Source organism: Ranitomeya variabilis, chromosome 3 (assembly GCF_051348905.1).
Source record: "Ranitomeya variabilis isolate aRanVar5 chromosome 3, aRanVar5.hap1, whole genome shotgun sequence".
Lineage (NCBI taxonomy): Eukaryota > Metazoa > Chordata > Amphibia > Anura > Dendrobatidae > Ranitomeya > Ranitomeya variabilis.
The window spans coordinates 681954611-681975086 of NC_135234.1; the positions used below are offsets into that span (position 1 = coordinate 681954611).

Below are 20476 nucleotides of genomic sequence, written 5' to 3' on the forward strand. Positions count from 1 at the left end.
TCTGAAACACAGCAGTGTCTTAGGGCCCCTTCACACTGGTCGATTCTGCTACGATTACGACGCATTTGTGTCATATTCGACATCGCAGTACGAGCTCGTAGCCAGCGGTCACACTCTACGATGTTAACGCTTTTTCTGACGTAGTTGCGATGTGAACGTCACGCGTCGCAATCGTACGCTACCCTTCACACCGCCATAGTCCTACGACTCCGAGCGTGACGTATTACCAGCATGGGCGTGCTAAAACGTCACGCCCAATCAGGAGACAGGTATGCGGAAGCCCAACCCACGTAGTCGCATTACGAGCTCGTATGACCGCCGTCACATACTACGATTTCGACCGCCACAGCGAGACATTTACGACGAAAGAAAGTTCTGCTCTTTCTTTCACATCGTACGATGCTGGGCTGCGTCGCAGATCGTAACGCCATGTCACACTTTGCAACCTCGGAACGAGGACGGATAAACGTCACAAATTGAACGCTCGTTCAGACTTTGATTGCACAGTGTGAAGGGGCCCTTAGAGTAAAACATAGTTGGCTGAAATAACGCAGACAGTGTGATTCATGCTGCCCATGGTTCAACAGTATGAATCAGACGACAGGTTCCTTTAAGATCAAGGAAATGTATACATCCAGTTGGATCATCCTTATCATTAGTTATTTGTTGTTGTGCATTAATTATCCATATGTGTTTGTCACTAGGACTTAGGACTAGCCAATATATGGAGAAACAGTACACCAAAAAGGCACTCGATATATTGGCTATTTCCAGTTGCATTAGGAACAAAGTAATATTTTCCATTATGTATACCATATTGACCAACGTCCTAGCAGAAGAGGCCTGAAGAATGGTCTGGTTACTCAGGAAACTTCTTTTAACTGCTTTTCTTCTTTCCAATAAGCTCAAAAATACTGGACATATGCACATCAAGTTGTTTTTGACATTGCAGTGCATAGGCTCATTGTTTTATTTATTTCTTTAGTACTTTTTTAGGTGGGTTTCTAAGCAAACCACTTGAAAAAGATGTTATGTGCTCATACCCTTACAGAAAGGGTGGGCAACCTCTGGCCCACGAGCCGTAAACGGTCCACAGTCTCACGTCTTTCGTCCATGGGCAGATTCCCTGGCACTGCAGTGCTTGGGCCACCGGGAAGGCGCATGATAGTGCACACTCACTACTAAACGCTGCAGTACATACAATAAAGGATTTCATCCTGATGCTGGCCATTGTTAGCATCAGGACGTTCTGTGTGGGTGGAGTTACCATGGTCTACTGTGCTCCCATCTCTATGATGAAGGCAGTAGTCCATTAGCGCTGTCTATACAACAGTCCCAGTGTATACTATGTACTGTGTATACAGTCCAAGAATTCCAGTGTTTCCTATGTGCTGTATATAAAGCAGTTTCAGTGTCACCTATGTGCTGTATATACAGCAGTCTCAGTATGTCCTTTGTGCTGTATGTACAGCAGTCCCAGTATCTCCTATGTGCTGTATATACAGCAGTCTCAGTGTTTCCTATGTGCTGTACATACAGCAATCTCTGACTCTCCTTTTATACATCAGTCTCAATTTCTCCCATGTGATGTATATAAATCAGTCACAGTATCTCCTATGTGATGTATATACAGCAGTCTTGGTGTATACTATGTGAGGTAGACAGCAGACCTCCTACTGGTTGAGTTTTATAAGTGTAACATGAGCATTGATGAATTTCCCACTATAAGGAGAAAAGCAATATGATATACATTGGTGTTGGGAAAAATTTACTGCTGTGAGCTTTTCTGTACAAAACTTAAGATCGCAAAAAGTCAACTGCGCTCCAGACCATATGAAATCTGGAAAAGCAGTTGTGAGTAGCAGCATCATCAATACCAGCTAACATCACATTAGGTGTGAGTTAATAAAGTGTTTGATATATATGAGGATCATTTTTCAGTTGATAATTTTGTATGGCACACGAATGATGTTAAAGATATCAAAATGACCCTGGGCAGAAAAAAGGTTCCCCATCCCTTCCTTAGAGGTTAGCAGCACAGCTGCCCTGGAGCACATGAGTTGTAGGTGGGATCAGATAAGAGTCTAGTGTGTTTCCTCCCATACTCCAAAAATACTTTAGTTAAGAAGCTTCTTAAAAATGTAATTATAGATTGGGTGTGTACATCGGAATGGGACATTAGTTTAGAAAAATACAGTCTATACATAGATCAAGACTGAATATTAATCTCTTAAATTAAGATGATTATATAAAAGCGTATTCTCCTTTCAGAGAGATGAACTATATACACACACTCACACACACACACACGTGGCATGGAAAAGTTTGTGCACCCCTTGTCAAAATTGCTGTGAGGCCGGTTTCACACGTCAGTGTCTCCAGTACGTGAGGTGACAGTTTCCTCACGTACCGGAGACACTGACACACGTAGACACATTAAAATCAATGCATCTGTTCAGATGTCATTGATTTTTTTGCGGACCGTGTCTCCGTGTGCCAAACACGGAGACATGTCAGTGTTCGTGGGAGCGCACGTATTACACGGACCCATTGAAGTCAATGGGTCCGTGTAAAACACGCACCTCACACGGACGTTCTCCGTGTGGCGTGCAGGAGACAGCGCTACAGTAAGCGCTGTCCCCCCCACATGGTGCTGAAGCCGCCATTCATATCTTCTGTGCAGCAGCGTTTGCTGCATAGAAGATATGAATAATAGTGTTTAAATGAAAGATCTATGTGTCCGCCGCCCCCCCCACCCCCTGTGCGCCCCCCCGCTGTTCAGAAAATACTCACCCGCTCCCACGTTGGCTGTCGCTGCTTCCTCTCTGCCCCGCGCCTTCTACTGTATGTGGTCACGTGGGGCTGCTCCTTTACAATCATGAATAGTCGGCTCCGCCCCTATGGGAGGTGGAGCTGCCTATTCATGACTGTAAATGAGCGGCCCCACGTGACCGCATACAGTGGAAGCCGCGGCCAGACCAGGAAGGAGCGACAGCCAACGAGGGAGTGGGTGAGTATTTTCTGAACAGCGGGGGGGCGCACAGGGGGGGGGGGGGGGGTTCTGAACAGCGGGGGGGCGCACAGGGGGTGTGGGGGCGGCGGACACATAGATCTTTCATTTAAACACTATTATTCATATCTTCTATGCAGCAAACGCTGCTGCAGAGAAGATATGAATCGCGGCTTCAGCACGATGCAGGGGACAGCGCTAAACTTTAGCGCTGTCTCCTGCACGCTCCGTGTGGTACCCACTCGCCACACGGGCGGCACACGTGTGCTGCACGTATGGCCTACGTGAGCTCACGGGCACACGGACACGGATAACTCCGGTACCGATTTTTTCCGGTACCGGAATTATCTGGACGTGTGGGACTGCCCTTATTGTGAGTGAACAGTTAGACAAGTCACAGAATAATTGATCTCTAAAAGGCCTAAAGTTAATGATGACATGTATCCTTATATTTTTTTTTGCATAAAAAGTATTTTTCTATTTTAAAAATTACAAAAAGGAAAATGGGCTGATGCAAAAGCTTGGGCACCGTTGGAGATTTGTATGCTCAGATAACTTTGACCAAGGTTTCAGATCTTAACCTATATAGAAAAAGAAATACCAAAAAATATTTAATGAATAACCAGTAGTAAATATTACCAATGAATATAAACACAAAAAAAATATTTACTAAATAATTGGGTAAATCAATTAAATCATATTACTTTATTGATATAAAAGGCAATGTACACAATATACATATTAAAAACAATATTTTATTAAAATAATTTAAAATATGATAACAAATACAAAATAAATGAGCACTGTTTGTGGGGGGATAGGGCATGTCAAATTGATTGGTAAAAAATATTTTTTATCATAAATTATGTAAATTATATATAAAATAATAATAAATATATTAATTGATCAAAATAAAAATAACAAATAAATCACGTATATGACTTTTTTATATTTTTTTCACATCAGTACAAGTTGTGCAATCAGGTTGTGTATTCTTATATTTATATATTTTTTCACTCATACTGCACTATTGTCATTGCACTTTATTTTCATATGGAACATTGAGTGTACTTTAGTTGTTTGCATATCTCTTGTGATCATTACTTATATTGCCCGATTGCCATTGCACTTTACCTCAGTATGAAACGCTAAGTGGATTCTCCAGTCATATACGTGATTTATTTTTATTTTTATCAATTAATATATTTATTATTATTTTATATATAATTTACATAATTTATGATCAAAATTCTCTTTTACCAATCAATTTGACGTGCCCTATCCCCCCACATACAGTGCTTATTTATTTTTGTATTTGTTATCATATTTTAAATTATTTTAATAAAATATTGTTTTAATATGTATATTGTGTACATTGCCTTTTATATCAATAAAGTAATATGATTTAATTGATTTATCCAATTATTTAGTAAATATTTTTCAGACCTTAATTAGCCTGTTAAGGTCATGGCTTATTCACTATCATTGTTAGGAAAGACCAGATGATGCAAATTTCCCAGCTTTATAAAAAAAACCTGCCTCCTCTAACCACATGCAAAAAAACAGCAGCCATGAGCTCTTCTAAGTAGCTGCCTAGCACCCTGAAAATGAAAATGTTAGAGGCCCACAAAGCAAGATAAGGTTATAAGAAGATAGAAACGCATTTTCAAGTTGCCCTTTCATCAATTCGATATGTAATTTAGAAATAGCAGTTAACAGGAACAGTGGAGGTCAAGATAAAGTCTGGAAAACCAAGCACATTTTATTGTGAGCTGCACATAGGATTGCTAGAGAGGCAAATCAGAACCCCAATTTGACTGCAAAAGACTTTCAGAAAGATTTAGCAGATTCTGGAGTTGAGTTACATTGTTCTACTGTTCAGAAACACCTGCACAAATATGGCCTTCATGGAAGAGTCATCAGAAACAAACCTATTCTGCATCCTCACCATAAAATTCAGCGTCAAAAGTGTGCAAAAGAACATGTAAGCAAGCCTGAAGCATTTTGAAAACAAGTCTTCTGGACCGATGAGGTTAAAATAGAACTCCATGGCCACAATGATCAAAGGTATGTGTGAAGAAAAAAGGGGACAGAGTTTCAGGAAAAGAACATCTCGTCAACCATTAGGCTATGTGCACACTTTGCGGGTGACCTCTGCGGGTTCTCCCGCAGCGGATTTGATAAATCTGCAGGGCAAAACCGCTGCAGTTATCCCTGCAGATTTATCGCGGTTTGTTCCGCGGTTTCTGCTGCGGGTTTCCGCCTATACTATTGATGCTGCATATGCAGCAATATGCAGCATCAATAGTAATGTTAAAATAAAAAAAAAAGTTTATATACTCACCCTCTGACGTCCCGATCTCCTCGGCGCTGCACCCGGCAGTCCGGTTCCAAAGATGATGTGCGAGAAGGACCCTTCGTGATGTCACGGTCATGTGACCGCGACGTCACGGTCATGTCACCGCGACGTCACCGCAGGTCCTGTTTGCACAGCAACTCTGAACGGCCGGCCGCGTGCAGCGCTGAGAGGTGAGTATAACATGATTTTTCATTTTAATTCTTTTTTTTACACACAAATATGGCTCCCAGGGCCTGGAAGAGAGTCTCCTCTCCTCCACCCGGGGTACCACCCGCACATTATCCGCTTACTTTCCACAACGTGGGCACAGCCCCATGCGGGAAGTAAGCGGTTCAATGCATTCCTATGGGTGCAGAATCGCTGCGATTCTGCACAAAGAAGTGACATGCTGCGGAATGTAAACCGCTGCGTTTCTGCGCGGTTTTTCCCGCAGCATGTGCACAGCGGTTTGCGGTTTCCATAGGTTTACATGTAAATGTAAACGCAATGGAAACTGCAGCGGACCCGCAGCGGCAAAATCGCGGCAGTTCCGCGGTAAAAACCGCAAAGTGTGAACATGGCCTTAACCACTTTGCCGCCTTGGGTTTTTCCCTCTTTGAGTTTCAGTTTTTTGCTCCTCTCCTTCCCAGAGTCATAACTTTTTTATTTTTTCGTCAATATGGTCATGTGACGGCTTAATATTTGTGAGGTGAGTTGTACCTTTGAACGACAACATTGGTTTTGCCATGTAGTGTACTGGAAACCGGAAAAAAATTCCAAGTGCACTAAAATTGCAAAAAAAGTGCAATTACACAATTGTTTTGTTTGCTTTTATTTTTTTACCATGAAAAAAGCTCTATATAATGTACACATGAAATATTGCCATGTCAAGGCGTCCTTCGTAATTGGGTCCACTCCTGACCCATAAATTGTAAGCATTTTTGCGCCCAGGAGAGGTGACAAAACAGGACAGGGACCCAATTACGAAGGACACCTTGACATGTCAATTGGGCTTAAACACATTGGCCAATTTATGCACGAAGTCCCTTCCTTTTTTCATAGCAATTTTTGCAGATAAATATTTCATGTTGCAACAACTTTGCTGGCATCACGGCATGGCCTCTCATCTCTCACACTATCTTACCCACTGCTCCAGGCCATGATGTGGTTTCTGTTTCATGCCAGCTCCATATTCTGTGTCTCTGGTCTCTGCATGCTTCCTGGCTGTGTGCATAGGGGGCGGCGCCTGAACTCTCTGGTTCTTATAGGAATCAGGTGCATTTGTCTAATCTGTTCCTGACCAAATGCCAGGAGGCCTCCAGTATTTAGTGCAGCTCCACCCAGTGGACTGGGCCTGTGCAATGTGCTAGCTCAGTTTGTGCTTAGCTTCTGAGTTTGCCAGGCCTTGCTCTGTATTACTCCCTCTCTAGAGGCTTTTCTCTTTGCCTTGCCTAGATCTTGTTGTCCGCCCTCCAGGAGGCAGAATATCCTGGTCCCTGTGTCTTTTTTCTTGTTTCTTGTCTTGTTCAATTTCCTTGTCTGAACTTAGTCTTATCTCGGTCTCCTTGTCTGTGGCTTGCTTCCCTGTTGTGTCTTTCCTTGTGTTTCTCAGTCTGCTTATGCTCCGCTCTCTTGTGGCTCTGCCTGCTCTATACCTTTGTGGCTTTACCTCTGCTCCGCACTCCTGCTGTTCTGCTCCGTCATATTCTGCTTATCTTCTGCTGCTGCAGTAATCTCTTGCTGCAGCTCCTCTCCGCATTCTTTGTGGTTCTGCTCTGCTTTGCTGCTGCAGAAACCTCTTGCTGCAGCTCCTCTCCACATTCCTTGTGGCTCCGCTCTGCCTAGCTTCTGCTGCTGCAGTAGTCTCTTGCTGCAGCTCCTCTTCACATTCCTTGTGGCTCTGCTCTGCTTAGCTTCTACAGAATTCTCTTGCCGCAGCTCCTCTCCACATTCCTAGCAGCTCTGCTCTGCTTAGCTTCTGCAGAAACCTCTTGCTGCAGCTCCTCTCCACATTCCTTGTGGTTCTGCTCTGCTTAGCTTTTATTTCTGCGCTATCTCTTGCTGCTCTACCGGTTCTATCCGCAGCCTTGCGGTTCTCTTCCAGTCTGAACAAGTCCCAACCTGTTCCTTCTTTCTCCTTTCCTACTGGTTGTTTCTGTACCTGCATCTCCTGTGTGAACAGGTCCCTACCTGTTCCTCCATACTACATATCCGTACCTGCACCTTCAGTGTGAACAGGTCCCTACCTGTTCCTTCATACACCACATCAACCAGCCTTGTGTACTCTGTCATGCCTGCCAGCCCTGTGTTCTCTGCCGTGTCTCTGCCAGCCCTGTGCTCTCTGCCATGTCTCTGCCAGCCCTGTGTCTCAGCCGTGCCAGCCTACTCATCTGAGTTTCAGCCGTGCTCTTCTGCCAGTCCTGCCTGATGCCTGCACCAGTCCTAGTGTTGCTGTCTCCCAAGTGGGATCAGCAGCCACAGCCAGACACCACCCTGGAGTAGCACCTGGCAGCTGCCTGCTGCACAAGCCTGACTTCACCATCAGAGGCTCCAGTGAAAATCCAGGCAGCTGTCATAGTCACGCCCCTTTCCAGGGTAGTCTGATTTGTGGCACAGTGGGGCTACAAACCCCCCGGATCTCACACCCACCAGTCAGGGCGTGAGCGTGACAGTTTGCACAGGCCATGGCCTCCACTGTATCCCATGTCCTACCGCTCGCAGAGCATGATGAACATTCTCTCTACCCGTATGAGCAACCTGAAGAATTTGTTCCGCCCTGTGTCGTTCCAATTGAGGAGACCTCAGGCCCAATCAATTTCAAATGCTCTCTACAATCAACTTCTGGCCTTTGAGGAAGAGCACAACCCAGCATACCCGCCTAGGTTCTACGTGAATCCAGAAGAATGCCAAAGCTTCCTGGAACAGTGCTTGCGCTACATCCTGCAGAATGCAGCTTGTTTCCCCTCTGACCGGTTTAAGGTGGGTTACATTATGTCCTACCTAGCAGGAGATGCTTTATTATGGATCTGTCCCCTCTGGGAAGCTGGGGATCCTATCGTCATGAGTCTTGGGGCCTTCCTGGTGTCCTTCCGTAGAGTCTTTGCCATGCCTCGTCCTGCTGCTCCTGTGAAGTCTTCCCCATCTAGATCTGAGAGGCACTCAAGACGGGCGAAACCCGTGAAGAAACCCCCACATCAAGCCGTGACCGTCTGTGATCCTCCAGTTCCTCTACCCATTAAAGCAGCTACTCAAATAGAACCCAAAAAGACTGTCAAGAGTGGACTGGCAAAGCACCAGTCTAAGACCAGTCATAAGAAGGGCTTACTATATTGCTGTGGTTGTGAAGAACACCCGGACGGCCTCTGTCCAAAGGATCTAAAGCTTCAAAACCTTGGGTCAGTAGGAGAGACTGCCCTCGGTAAGAATAACTCCCTTCCGCTAAAGTCTGTGTCTGTTCTGGTGACTTGTGGGAGCTTCGGTCCTGCAGATATATTCAAGCTGCTAACCAGACAGAGTCTAAGTGTGGTTCCTGTTCCACTGCTCCAGAATCCTGTGAAGGTGTTTGGTGATGATCGAGCCCTACTTATGAACAGTCCAGTGTCAAAGGGACAACTACAGCTCCAAATCGGAGCATTATATGCAAAGAAATTTGTTTTCCACTTGCTAACCAGTTTGCCCATCGGTCGTTCTGAGCTGGGTACTCTACTGTCCAGTCCGGTCCGAAGACCCAGCATGGTGCTGCATTTTGAACTACCTAGTCTCCAGAGGTCTCTAGTTCCTATAATGCAAGGTCCGTCTACAGTGTTAACATCCTCTCCATCTGATCTGCTGGCTATTGAATCACGGTGTGCTGACCTCACTGAAGTAAAGAAGTAGTGGCGTCCTCTCCGCACACCTCCAGTGACAATACCAGTGACCAGTTCCCAGGAACATCCCTGTCACTTAAAAGTTTTTCTCTGAACTATGGGCAGAAGATGTTTCCTGTAAAGATGCCTTGAGACTCCATGTGGCAGGTGGATGAAGAAGTTGAAGCAGAAGCTCTTGTATCTGTTCTTCACCAATCCGGAGGAAGAGATGTCCAGTTTTGTCAGAGTAACAGGCTGATGGGGCTTCCTGAATGTGTGCCTTCTGCTTCCAAGTGGCTACTTGATACTAAGACAGAGACTTACTCATCCTCTAATCCGGAAGAGGAAGACCTGTTTTTTCAGGGTTCCAGGCTGAAGATGTTTCCTGTATGTATGCCTCCATCTTCCATCTGGCTATTGGGTGAAGATCCCAAGACAGAAGTGTTCTCATCTCTGCTTTCCACCAGTCTAAAGGAGGAGGTTCCATTTTCTTGTGATGATGGGCTTAAGTTGGATCCAGTGAAGGTGTCTTCAGTGTCCAAAGAATCAGATTATGTTGTGGTCAAATCACAAGCTTCCAAGTCCCTGCTTTCAGTTAACCAGGTGAAAGATGTCCTGTCCCTTGCATCTTCTGTGTGGGAAGCTGATCTTACTGGACTCAAAGAGACTGGGGAACCTGATTTCTCTAATGTCTCATCTACCTCATTCTACCAGAGGAATGTTGTGATGGCTCTGACTATGTGTGCTCCTATCCTTCTTCTACAAGATATTCTGGCGGGCTTGAAGAAGAGGGGTCGTAAAGGGGGGGTAATGTAACAACTTTGCTGGCATCACGGCATGGCCTCTCATCTCTCACACTATCTTACCCACTGCTCCAGGTCATGATGTGGTTTCTGTTTCATGCCAGCTCCATATTCTGTGTCTCTGCTCTCTGCATGCTTCCTGGCTGTGTGCATAGGGGGCGGCGCCTGAACTCTCTGGTTCTTATAGGAATCAGGTGCATCTGTCTAATCTGTTCCTGACCAATTGCCAGGAGGCCTCCAGTATTTAGTGCAGCTCCACCCAGTGGACTGGGCCTGTGCAATGTGTTAGCTCAGTTTGTGTTTAGCTTCTGAGTTTGCCAGGCCTTGTTCTGTGTTACTCCCTCTCTAGAGGCTTTTCTCCTTGCCTTGCCTAGATCTTGTTGTCCGCCCTCCAGGAGGCAGAATATCCTGGTCCCTGTGTCTTTTTTCTTGTTTCTTGTCTTGTTCCATTTCCTTGTCTGAACTTAGTCTTATCTCGGTCTCCTTGTCTGTGGCTTGCTTCCCTGTTGTGTCTTTCCTTGTGTTTCTCTGTCTGCTTATGCTCCGCACTCTTGCGGCTCTGCCTGCTCTGTACCTTTGTGGCTTTACCTCTGCTCCGCACTCCTGCAGTTCTGCTCCGTCCTACTCTGCTTATCGTCTGCTGCTGCAGTAATCCCTTGCTGCAGCTCCTCTCCACATTGCTTGCGGTTCTGCTCTGCTTTGCTGCTGCAGTAACCTCTTGCTGCAGCTCCTCTCCACATTCCTTGTGGCTCCGCTCTGCCTAGCTTCTGCTGCTGCAGAAGTCTCTTGCTGCAGCTCCTCTCCACATTCCTAGTGTCTCCGCTCTGCTTAGCTTCTGCAGAAACCTCTGGCTGCATCTCCTCTCCACATTCCTTGTGGCTCCGCTCTGCTTAGCTTCTGCTGCTGCAGTAGTCTCTTGCTGCAGCTCCTCTCCACATTCCTAGTGTCTCCGCTCTGCTTAGCTTCTGCAGAAACCTCTGACTGCATCTCCTCTCCACATTCCTTGTGGCTCCGCTCTGCCTAGCTTCTGCTGCTGCAGAAGTCTCTTGCTGCAGCTCCTCTCCACATTCCTAGTGTCTCCGCTCTGCTTAGCTTCTGCAGAAACCTCTGGCTGCATCTCCTCTCCACATTCCTAGTGTCTCCGCTCTGCTTAGCTTCTGCAGAAATCTTTGCCGCAGCTCCTCTCCACATTCCTAGTGTCTCCGCTCTGCTTAGCTTCTGCAGAAACCTCTGGCTGCATCTCCTCTCCACATTCCTTGTGGCTCCGCTCTGCTTAGCTTCTGCTGCTGCAGTAATCTCTTGCTGCAGCTCCTCTCCATATTCCTTGTGGTTCTGCTCTGCTTAGCTTTTATTGCTGCGCTATCTCTTGCTGCTCTACCGCTCCTATCCGCAGCCTTGCGGTTCTCTTCCAGTCTGAACAGGTCCCAACCTGTTCCTTCTTTCTCCTTTCTTTCTGGCTTGTTTCCGTACCTGCATCTCCTGTGTGAACAGGTCCCTACCTGTTCCTCCATACTACATATCCGTACCTGCACCTTCAGTGTGAACAGGTCTCTACCTGTTCCTTCATACACCACATCAACCAGGCTTGTGTTATCTGCCGTGCCTGCCAGCCCTGTGTTCTCTGCTGTGTCTCTGCCAGCCCTGTTTCTCAGCCGTGCCAGCCTACTCGTCTGAGTTTCAGCCGTGCTTTTCTGCCAGTCCTGCCTGATGCCTGCACCAGTCCTGGTGTTCCTGTCTCCCAAGTGGGATCAGCAGCCACAGCCAGACACCACCCTGGAGTAGCACCTGGCAGCTGCCTGCTGCACAAGCCTGACCTCACCATCAGAGGCTCCAGTGAAAACCCAGGCAGCTGTCATAGTCATGCCCCTTCCAGGGTAGTCTGGTTTGTGGCGCAGTGGGGCCACAAACCCCCCGAACTCACGCCCACCAGTCAGGGCGTGAGCGTGACACATGTGTACACTATATAGCACTTTTTTCCTATTTTCTATGTCAGTAATGCATTTTCAATGTTCTAGAGTAATCATTCTTGGTAAATAATGGTGCAACCTTTATCGTTTTTCAACTTATTTGTTTTTTTGGTTGGCGCCTGTTCACACTAGCTTGGATGTGCTGGCCATGTTCTCTATTTGTATTAAGCCTTTTTGGACATGTGCACTCCCACTCCCAATAGCCACAGGTGATTTTAAGTTGTTAGCTGGTCCACTCCTGACCCATAAATTGTAGGCTTTTTTGCCCAGGAGAGGTGACAAAACAGGACAGGGACCCAATTACGAAGGAGCCTAGACGTGGCAATTGGGCTCACATACATTGCCCAATTTATGCGTGAAGTACCTACCTTTTTTCATAGCAATTTTTGCAGATAAATATTTCATGTGTACATTATATAGCACATTATATAGCACTTTTTTCCTATTTTCTATTTCAGTAATGCATTTTCAATGTTCTAGAGTAATCATTCTTGGTAGATAATGGTGCAACCTTTATCATTATGTCACGTGAGTCCAGCGCCCAATCAGCATCACTCTCCCCACCTTTGGACGAACTAGACATCAAGAGGAATTGAGCGGCCATCCACAGCTCTGACTACTTCTTGATGTCCGATTCGTCTGAAAGCGGTGAGAGTGAAGTTAGCACTGATTATCTGCAGGGATTGCATGACATAACAGTGCTGACACTGCTGGAATAGTGCCTAAACCAGAGGTGAATATAGGTGTTATTATTTTACTGCTTGTAAACATGCTGATTGAGACTCGAGACGGGGTTGTCCAAGTAGTGGACAACTGTTGTGAATTTGCTTTTTGCTCCCTCTAGTGGTTACTAGTTTTTTGACTCTGGTTTTTCTGTCTTTCCTTTTATCCGCACCTGGGTCGTTAGTTAGGGGTGTTGCTATATAAGCTCCCTGGACCTTCAGTTCAATGCCTGGCAACGTAGTTATCAGAGCTAGTCTGCTGTGCTCTTGTCTACTGATCCTGGTTCCAGTTATATCAGCTAAGTCTGCCTTTTGCTTTTTGCTATTTGTTTTGGTTTTGTATTTTTGTCCAGCTTGTTCCAAATCTATATCCTGACCTTTGCTGGAAGCTCTAGGGGGCTGGTGTTCTCCCCCCGGACCGTTAGACGGTTCGGGGGTTCTTGAATTTCCAGTGTGGATTTTGATAGGGTTTTTGTTGACCATATAAGTTACCTTTCTTTATTCTGCTATCAGTAAGCGGGCCTCTCTGTGCTAAACCTGGTTCATTTCTGTGTTTGTCATTTCCTCTTACCTCACCGTCATTATTTGTGGGGGGCTTCTATCCAGCTTTGGGGTCCCCTTCTCTGGAGGCAAGAAAGGTCTTTGTTTTCCTCTACTAGGGGTAGCTAGATTCTCCGGCTGGCGCGTGTCATCTAGAATCAACGTAGGAATGATCCCCGGCTACTTCTAGTGTTGGCGTTAGGAGTAGATATATGGTCAACCCAGTTACCACTGCCCTATGAGCTGGATTTTTGTATTCTGCAGACTTCCACGTTCCTCTGAGACCCTCGCCATTGGGGTCATAACAGTTTGCCAGGCCAGTATTAAATGTTTAATGCATTGCAGAAGAGGGATTATAAGAAAGAAGATTCTGAGTTTTTTTTTTCTCCTTCCCCTTTACCTCAGAGTGGCTATGCTTGCTGCAGACATGAATGTCCAGACCTTGATTACAAGTGTGGACCAGCTGGCTACTCGTGTGCAGGGCATACAAGACTATGTTATCAGAAATCCTAGGTCAGAACCTAAAATACCGATTCCTGAACTGTTTTCCGGAGACAGGTTTAAGTTTAGGAATTTCGTGAATAATTGTAAATTGTTTTTGTCCCTGAGACCCTGTTCATCAGGAGATTCTGCTCAGCAAGTAAAGATTGTTATTTCGTTCTTACGGGGCGACCCTCAGGATTGGGCTTTTTCGCTGGCGCCAGGAGATCCGGCATTGGCTGATCTTGATGCGTTTTTTCTGGCGCTCGGTTTACTTTATGAGGAACCCAATCTTGAGATTCAGGCAGAAAAGGCCTTGCTGTCTATGTCTCAGGGGCAGGACAAGGCTGAAGTGTATTGCCAAAAATTTCGGAAATGGTCCGTGCTGACACATTGGAACGAGTGTGCACTGGCCGCTAATTTTAGAAATGGCCTTTCTGAAGCCATTAAGAATGTTATGGTGGGTTTTCCCATTCCCACAGGTCTGAATGATACTATGGCACTGGCTATTCAAATTGACCGGCGGTTGCGGGAACGCAAAACCGCAAATTCCCTCATGGTGTTGTCTGAACAGACACCTAATTCGGTGCAATGTGATAGAAAAACCGCAAACTCCCTCATGGTGTTGTCTGAACAGACACCTGATTTAATGCAATGTGATAGAATCCTGACTAGAAATGAGCGGAAAATTCATAGACGCCGGAATGGCTTGTGCTACTACTGTGGTGATTCTACACATGTTATCTCAGCATGCTCTAAACGTATAGCTAAGGTTGTTAGTCCTGTCACCGTTGGTAATTTGCAACCTAAATTTATTCTGTCTGTAACTTTGATTTGCTCACTGTCATCTTATCCTGTCATGGCGTTTGTAGATTCAGGTGCTGCCCTGAGTCTCATGGATCTCTCATTTGCTAAGCGCTGTGGATTTACTCTTGAACCATTAGAAAATCCTATTCCTCTTAGGGGTATTGATGCTACACCATTGGCAGCAAATAAACCGCAGTATTGGACTCAGGTTACCATGTGCATGACTCCTGAACACCGCGAGGTGATACGTTTCCTGGTTTTACATAAAATGCATGATTTGGTCGTTTTAGGGCTGCCATGGTTACAGACCCATAATCCAGTCCTGGACTGGAAGGCTATGTCAGTCTCAAGTTGGGGCTGTCGTGGTATTCATGAGGATTCCCTGCCTGTGTCTATTGCTTCTTCTACGCCTCCGGAAGTTCCGGAGTATTTGTCTGATTATCAGGATGTCTTCAGTGAGTCTGAGTCCAGTGCACTGCCTCCTCATAGGGACTGTGACTGTGCTATAGATTTGATCCCAGGCAGTAAATTTCCTAAGGGAAGACTGTTTAATCTGTCGGTACCTGAACATACCGCTATGCGTTCATATATCAAGGAGTCTCTGGAAAAAGGACATATTCGTCCGTCTTCTTCCCCTCTTGGTGCGGGATTCTTTTTTTGTGGCAAAAAAGGACGGATCTTTGAGACCTTGTATTGATTATCGGCTTTTAAATAAGATCACTGTCAAATTTCAGTATCCTTTACCGCTGTTGTCTGACTTGTTTGCCCGGATTAAGGGTGCCAAGTGGTTCACCAAGATAGACCTTCGTGGTGCGTACAACCTTGTGCGCATTAAGCAAGGTGATGAATGGAAAACCGCATTCAATACGCCCGAAGGTCATTTTGAGTACTTGGTGATGCCTTTTGGGCTCTCCAATGCGCCTTCAGTTTTTCAGTCCTTTATGCATGACATTTTCCGGAAGTATCTGGATAAATTTTTGATTGTTTATCTGGATGATATTTTGGTTTTTTCTGATAATTGGGATTCGCATGTGGAGCAGGTCAGGTTGGTCTTTAAAATTTTGCGTGAAAATTCTTTGTTTGTCAAGGGCTCAAAGTGTCTCTTTGGTGTACAGAAGGTTCCCTTTTTGGGGTTCATTTTTTCCCCTTCTGCTGTGGAGATGGACCCAGTCAAGGTCCGAGCTATTCTTGATTGGACTCAGCCCTCGTCAGTTAAGAGTCTTCAGAAGTTCTTGGGCTTCGCTAACTTCTACCGTCGTTTTATCGCTAATTTTTCTAGCATTGTGAAACCTTTGACGGATATGACCAAGAAGGGCTCCGATGTAGCTAACTGGGCTCCTGCTGCCGTGGAGGCTTTCCAGGAGTTGAAACGCCGGTTTACTTCGGCGCCTGTTTTGTGCCAGCCTGACGTCTCACTTCCCTTTCAGGTTGAGGTGGATGCTTCGGAGATTGGGGCAGGGGCCGTTTTGTCGCAGAGAGGCCCTGGTTGCTCTGTTATGAAACCTTGTGCCTTTTTCTCTAGGAAGTTTTCGCCTGCCGAGCGAAATTATGATGTGGGCAATCGGGAGTTGTTGGCCATGAAATGGGCATTTGAGGAGTGGCGTCATTGGCTCGAGGGTGCTAAGCATCGTGTGGTGGTCTTGACTGATCACAAAAATCTGATGTATCTCGAGTCTGCTAAACGCCTTAATCCGAGACAGGCCCGCTGGTCATTGTTTTTCTCCCGCTTTGATTTTGTTGTCTCGTATTTACCAGGTTCAAAGAATGTGAAGGCCGATGCTCTTTCTAGGAGCTTTGTGCCTGATGCTCCTGGAGTCGCTGATCCTGTTGGTATTCTTAAAGATGGAGTTATCTTGTCAGCTATTTCTCCGGATCTGCGACGTGTGTTGCAGAGATTTCAGGCTGATAGGCCTGAGTCTTGTCCACCTGACAGACTGTTTGTTCCGGATAAGTGGACCAGCAGAGTCATTTCCGAGGTTCATTCCTCGGTGTTGGCAGGTCACCCGGGAATTTTTGGCACCAGAGATCTGGTGGCCAGGTCCTTTTGGTGGCCTTCCTTGTCAAGAGATGTGCGGTCATTTGTGCAGTCCTGTGGGACTTGTGCTCGAGCTAAGCCTTGCTGTTCTCGTGCCAGCGGTTTGCTCTTGCCCTTGCCTGTCCCGAAGAGACCTTGGACACATATCTCCATGGATTTCATTTCTGATCTTCCGCTATCTCAGGGCATGTCCGTTATCTGGGTGATATGTGATCGCTTCTCCAAGATGGTCCATTTGGTTCCTTTGCCTAAGCTGCCTTCCTCTTCCGATCTGGTTCCTGTGTTTTTCCAGAACGTGGTTCGTTTGCACGGCATCCCTGAGAATATTGTGTCAGACAGAGGATCCCAGTTCGTTTCCAGGTTCTGGCGATCCTTTTGTAGTAGGATGGGCATTGATTTGTCGTTTTCGTCTGCTTTCCATCCTCAGACTAATGGACAGACGGAGTGAACCAATCAGACTTTGGAGGCTTATTTGAGGTGTTTTGTCTCTGCTGATCAGGACGATTGGGTGACATTCTTGCCGTTGGCTGAGTTTGCCCTTAATAATCGGGCTAGTTCCGCCACCTTGGTTTCGCCTTTTTTCTGCAACTCTGGTTTCCATCCTCGCTTTTCTTCGGGTCATGTGGAGCCTTCTGACTGTCCTGGGGTGGATTCTGTGGTGGATAGGTTGCAGCAGATCTGGAATCATGTGGTGGACAACTTGAAGTTGTCACAGGAGAAGGCTCAGCGCTTTGCCAACCGCCGCCGCGGTGTGGGTCCCCGACTACGCGTTGGGGATTTGGTGTGGCTTTCTTCCCGCTTTGTTCCTATGAAGGTCTCCTCTCCCAAATTTAAACCTCGTTTTATTGGGCCTTACAAGATATTGGAAATCCTTAATCCTGTATCTTTTCGTCTGGATCTTCCTGTGTCGTTTGCTATTCACAATGTATTTCATAGGTCCTTGTTGCGGCGGTACATTGTGCCTGTAGTTCCTTCTGCTGAGCCTCCTGCTCCGGTGTTGGTTGAGGGCGAGTTGGAGTACGTGGTGGAGAAGATCTTGGATTCTCGCCTCTCCAGGCGGAGGCTTCAGTACCTGGTCAAGTGGAAGGGCTATGGTCAGGAGGATAATTCCTGGGTGGTCGCCTCTGATGTTCATGCGGCCGATTTAGTTCGTGCCTTTCATGCCGCTCATCCTGATCGCCCTGGTGGTCGTGGTGAGGGTTCGGTGACCCCTCACTAAGGGGGGGGTACTGTTGTGAATTTGCTTTTTGCTCCCTCTAGTGGTTACTAGTTTTTTGACTCTGGTTTTTCTGTCTTTCCTTTTATCCGCACCTGGGTCGTTAGTTAGGGGTGTTGCTATATAAGCTCCCTGGACCTTCAGTTCAATGCCTGGCAACGTAGTTATCAGAGCTAGTCTGCTGTGCTCTTGTCTACTGATCCTGGTTCCAGTTATATCAGCTAAGTCTGCCTTTTGCTTTTTGCTATTTGTTTTGGTTTTGTATTTTTGTCCAGCTTGTTCCAAATCTATATCCTGACCTTTGCTGGAAGCTCTAGGGGGCTGGTGTTCTCCCCCCGGACCGTTAGACGGTTCAGGGGTTCTTGAATTTCCAGTGTGGATTTTGATAGGGTTTTTGTTGACCATATAAGTTACCTTTCTTTATTCTGCTATCAGTAAGCGGGCCTCTCTGTGCTAAACCTGGTTCATTTCTGTGTTTGTCATTTCCTCTTACCTCACCGTCATTATTTGTGGGGGGCTTCTATCCAGCTTTGGGGTCCCCTTCTCTGGAGGCAAGAAAGGTCTTTATTTTCCTCTACTAGGGGTAGCTAGATTCTCCGGCTGGCGCGTGTCATCTAGAATCAACGTAGGAATGATCCCCGGCTACTTCTAGTGTTGGCGTTAGGAGTAGATATATGGTCAACCCAGTTACCACTGCCCTATGAGCTGGATTTTTGTATTCTGCAGACTTCCACGTTCCTCTGAGACCCTCGCCATTGGGGTCATAACAGACAACCTCTTTAAAGCTTGCAAGCGATACTCTGAAGCTAAAGTGCAACATTACAGTGGTAAAACTTCTTCTGCTGCCAGTATGGGAGAGTGATGGTTTGCACCAGCTGCAAGACTATTTTACTCGCCTGACTTTCAATCTTCAGGGGTGTGTAAGAAAGCTGAGAGGAAGGTGAGTGCTGCGCTCCTGAAGATTAGCAGACTCCTTTAACCACTATAAATTAGTTAAAAGTGATAAATATACCTCAATAAGTGCAGATCCAGATACCAGTTTTTCATGTTTTATATTATATACGCATATGCAGCGCCCCAGAGTCCTGGTCGTTGCAGTACTGACGCTCCGCCACTAAGGGGAGTGATGGTACATCTGATGGCACTTAAGGAGTTCACCTGACCAGGTATCACAGTCACACTTTACACTTCACACTCTGGCCACCAGGGGGAGCAAAGGGTTCTCTGTATTAGGCCACTCCTCACAATCTGGTAAAACTGGGGGCTGGATAGGAAGTTAGTCAGAAGCTGACTGGGTTGGATCCAGGCAACATCCTGTGGCAGAGGGTGTTGCAGGGGAAGATTCAGGGGGGTCTCTGTCAGGGGTGGGATCCTGACAGTGACCTAGCGAACAGAACAGAACGTTACGGAGCCGCGCCTGCACTCGAATGCGGCGGCATCCTAAGAAAGGAAACAAAGCGAGGTTTATTGTGGAGAAGTGAGAAACGAGATCGCAGCAAAAAGGAGATAAAGCCAGTAGGAGTCGTGCCGTAAGATCGAGGCAACATCCTACTGAGGCGCGTAGCCGGTGGCCGGAACGCCGAGGAAGTATTAGGCTCCAAGCATTACTTTAAACAGCGGCAGGACAGTTAATTTTAGGTTGGCGGTCTCACCTAAATCACCTAAGCAGACATAGGGGGCAATTGTGGGAGAGGGGCGACGCTAGGGTCCCGGAAGAACTCCAGGCCTACCCGTCATACGGGTGCGTCCTATCCATATCATCTGGGGGACGGAGAAAGAACATCAGAACAGATACGAGTTGTGAGAAAGAACATCAGAAACAGACACAACAGTTGTGAGGACTATCCCGTGGTGCTCAGCAGGGAAGTACTACAACACACAGGCGCTAGAAGGTAGGCACAGATTTCCACCTGCAAAGGAAACTCTGGATGTGCCTTCGGACCGGCCGGTCTCAGCCAGCCCTGTTAGCAGTGCTCTGGATTGAGGATCCTGAAGCCTTCAGTAAAGAGGTAAAGAGACTGCAACCCTGTGTCCTCGTTATTCAACGTAACTTGCACCACGCATTACCAATACATCTTTCATTGGACGCCCCTTAGCAGGGTCACAGACCGGGTCTAGCCACCGTGACAACCCCAGAACAGAGAGAGAGAGAGGCCCGGTACCGAGTACCCCGCGGCCCTGTGTCGGGGCGCTCCACATATAGAACAGATTAGCAATCTATACCCACCTTTAAGTCTTTTTTTATGTTGATCACTTTTACTTTTCATGTGAGAATGCACATTTACTATAAATTTATGAATCAATACCTTTTCTATTGTGGGTGCGCGATTACAGCTCCATACGAGGGCCATGTACATGACGCTCTATGGATATCTAGTGACACGTCTTTTTATTATAGTCACCTACTTGAATATTTCTTTACACTGAATACATTTTGAATATTAAATACTTTGATGTTTTGTCAATGGATAAAACCTAGGGATTCCTATTACTCATATGGATTCTTCAAGATTTGAGAATAATTCATGTGGATAACCTTTAGTAATAATGTAGTGACAGAGTATTAATGTTAGAGCCAAAGGATTCACTACTTTCATTAACTCAGCAAATGTCATGACTAATCTGTTTTTTAGCTTAGAAATTAATGATGGATGTTATGTGTTTGATGACTTAGTGGCACAACAAAGTATTACTCATAGAAAACTGCAAAATA

General features: G+C 46.2%; 1 protein-coding gene across 1 annotated transcript in view; it reads left to right on the forward strand.

Moving 5' to 3' along the window:
- The window catches only part of LOC143817005 (keratin, type II cytoskeletal 80-like), a 45518-nt gene that overhangs the window by 9693 nt on the left and 15349 nt on the right, over positions 1-20476 (forward strand). The window lies entirely within an intron of this gene.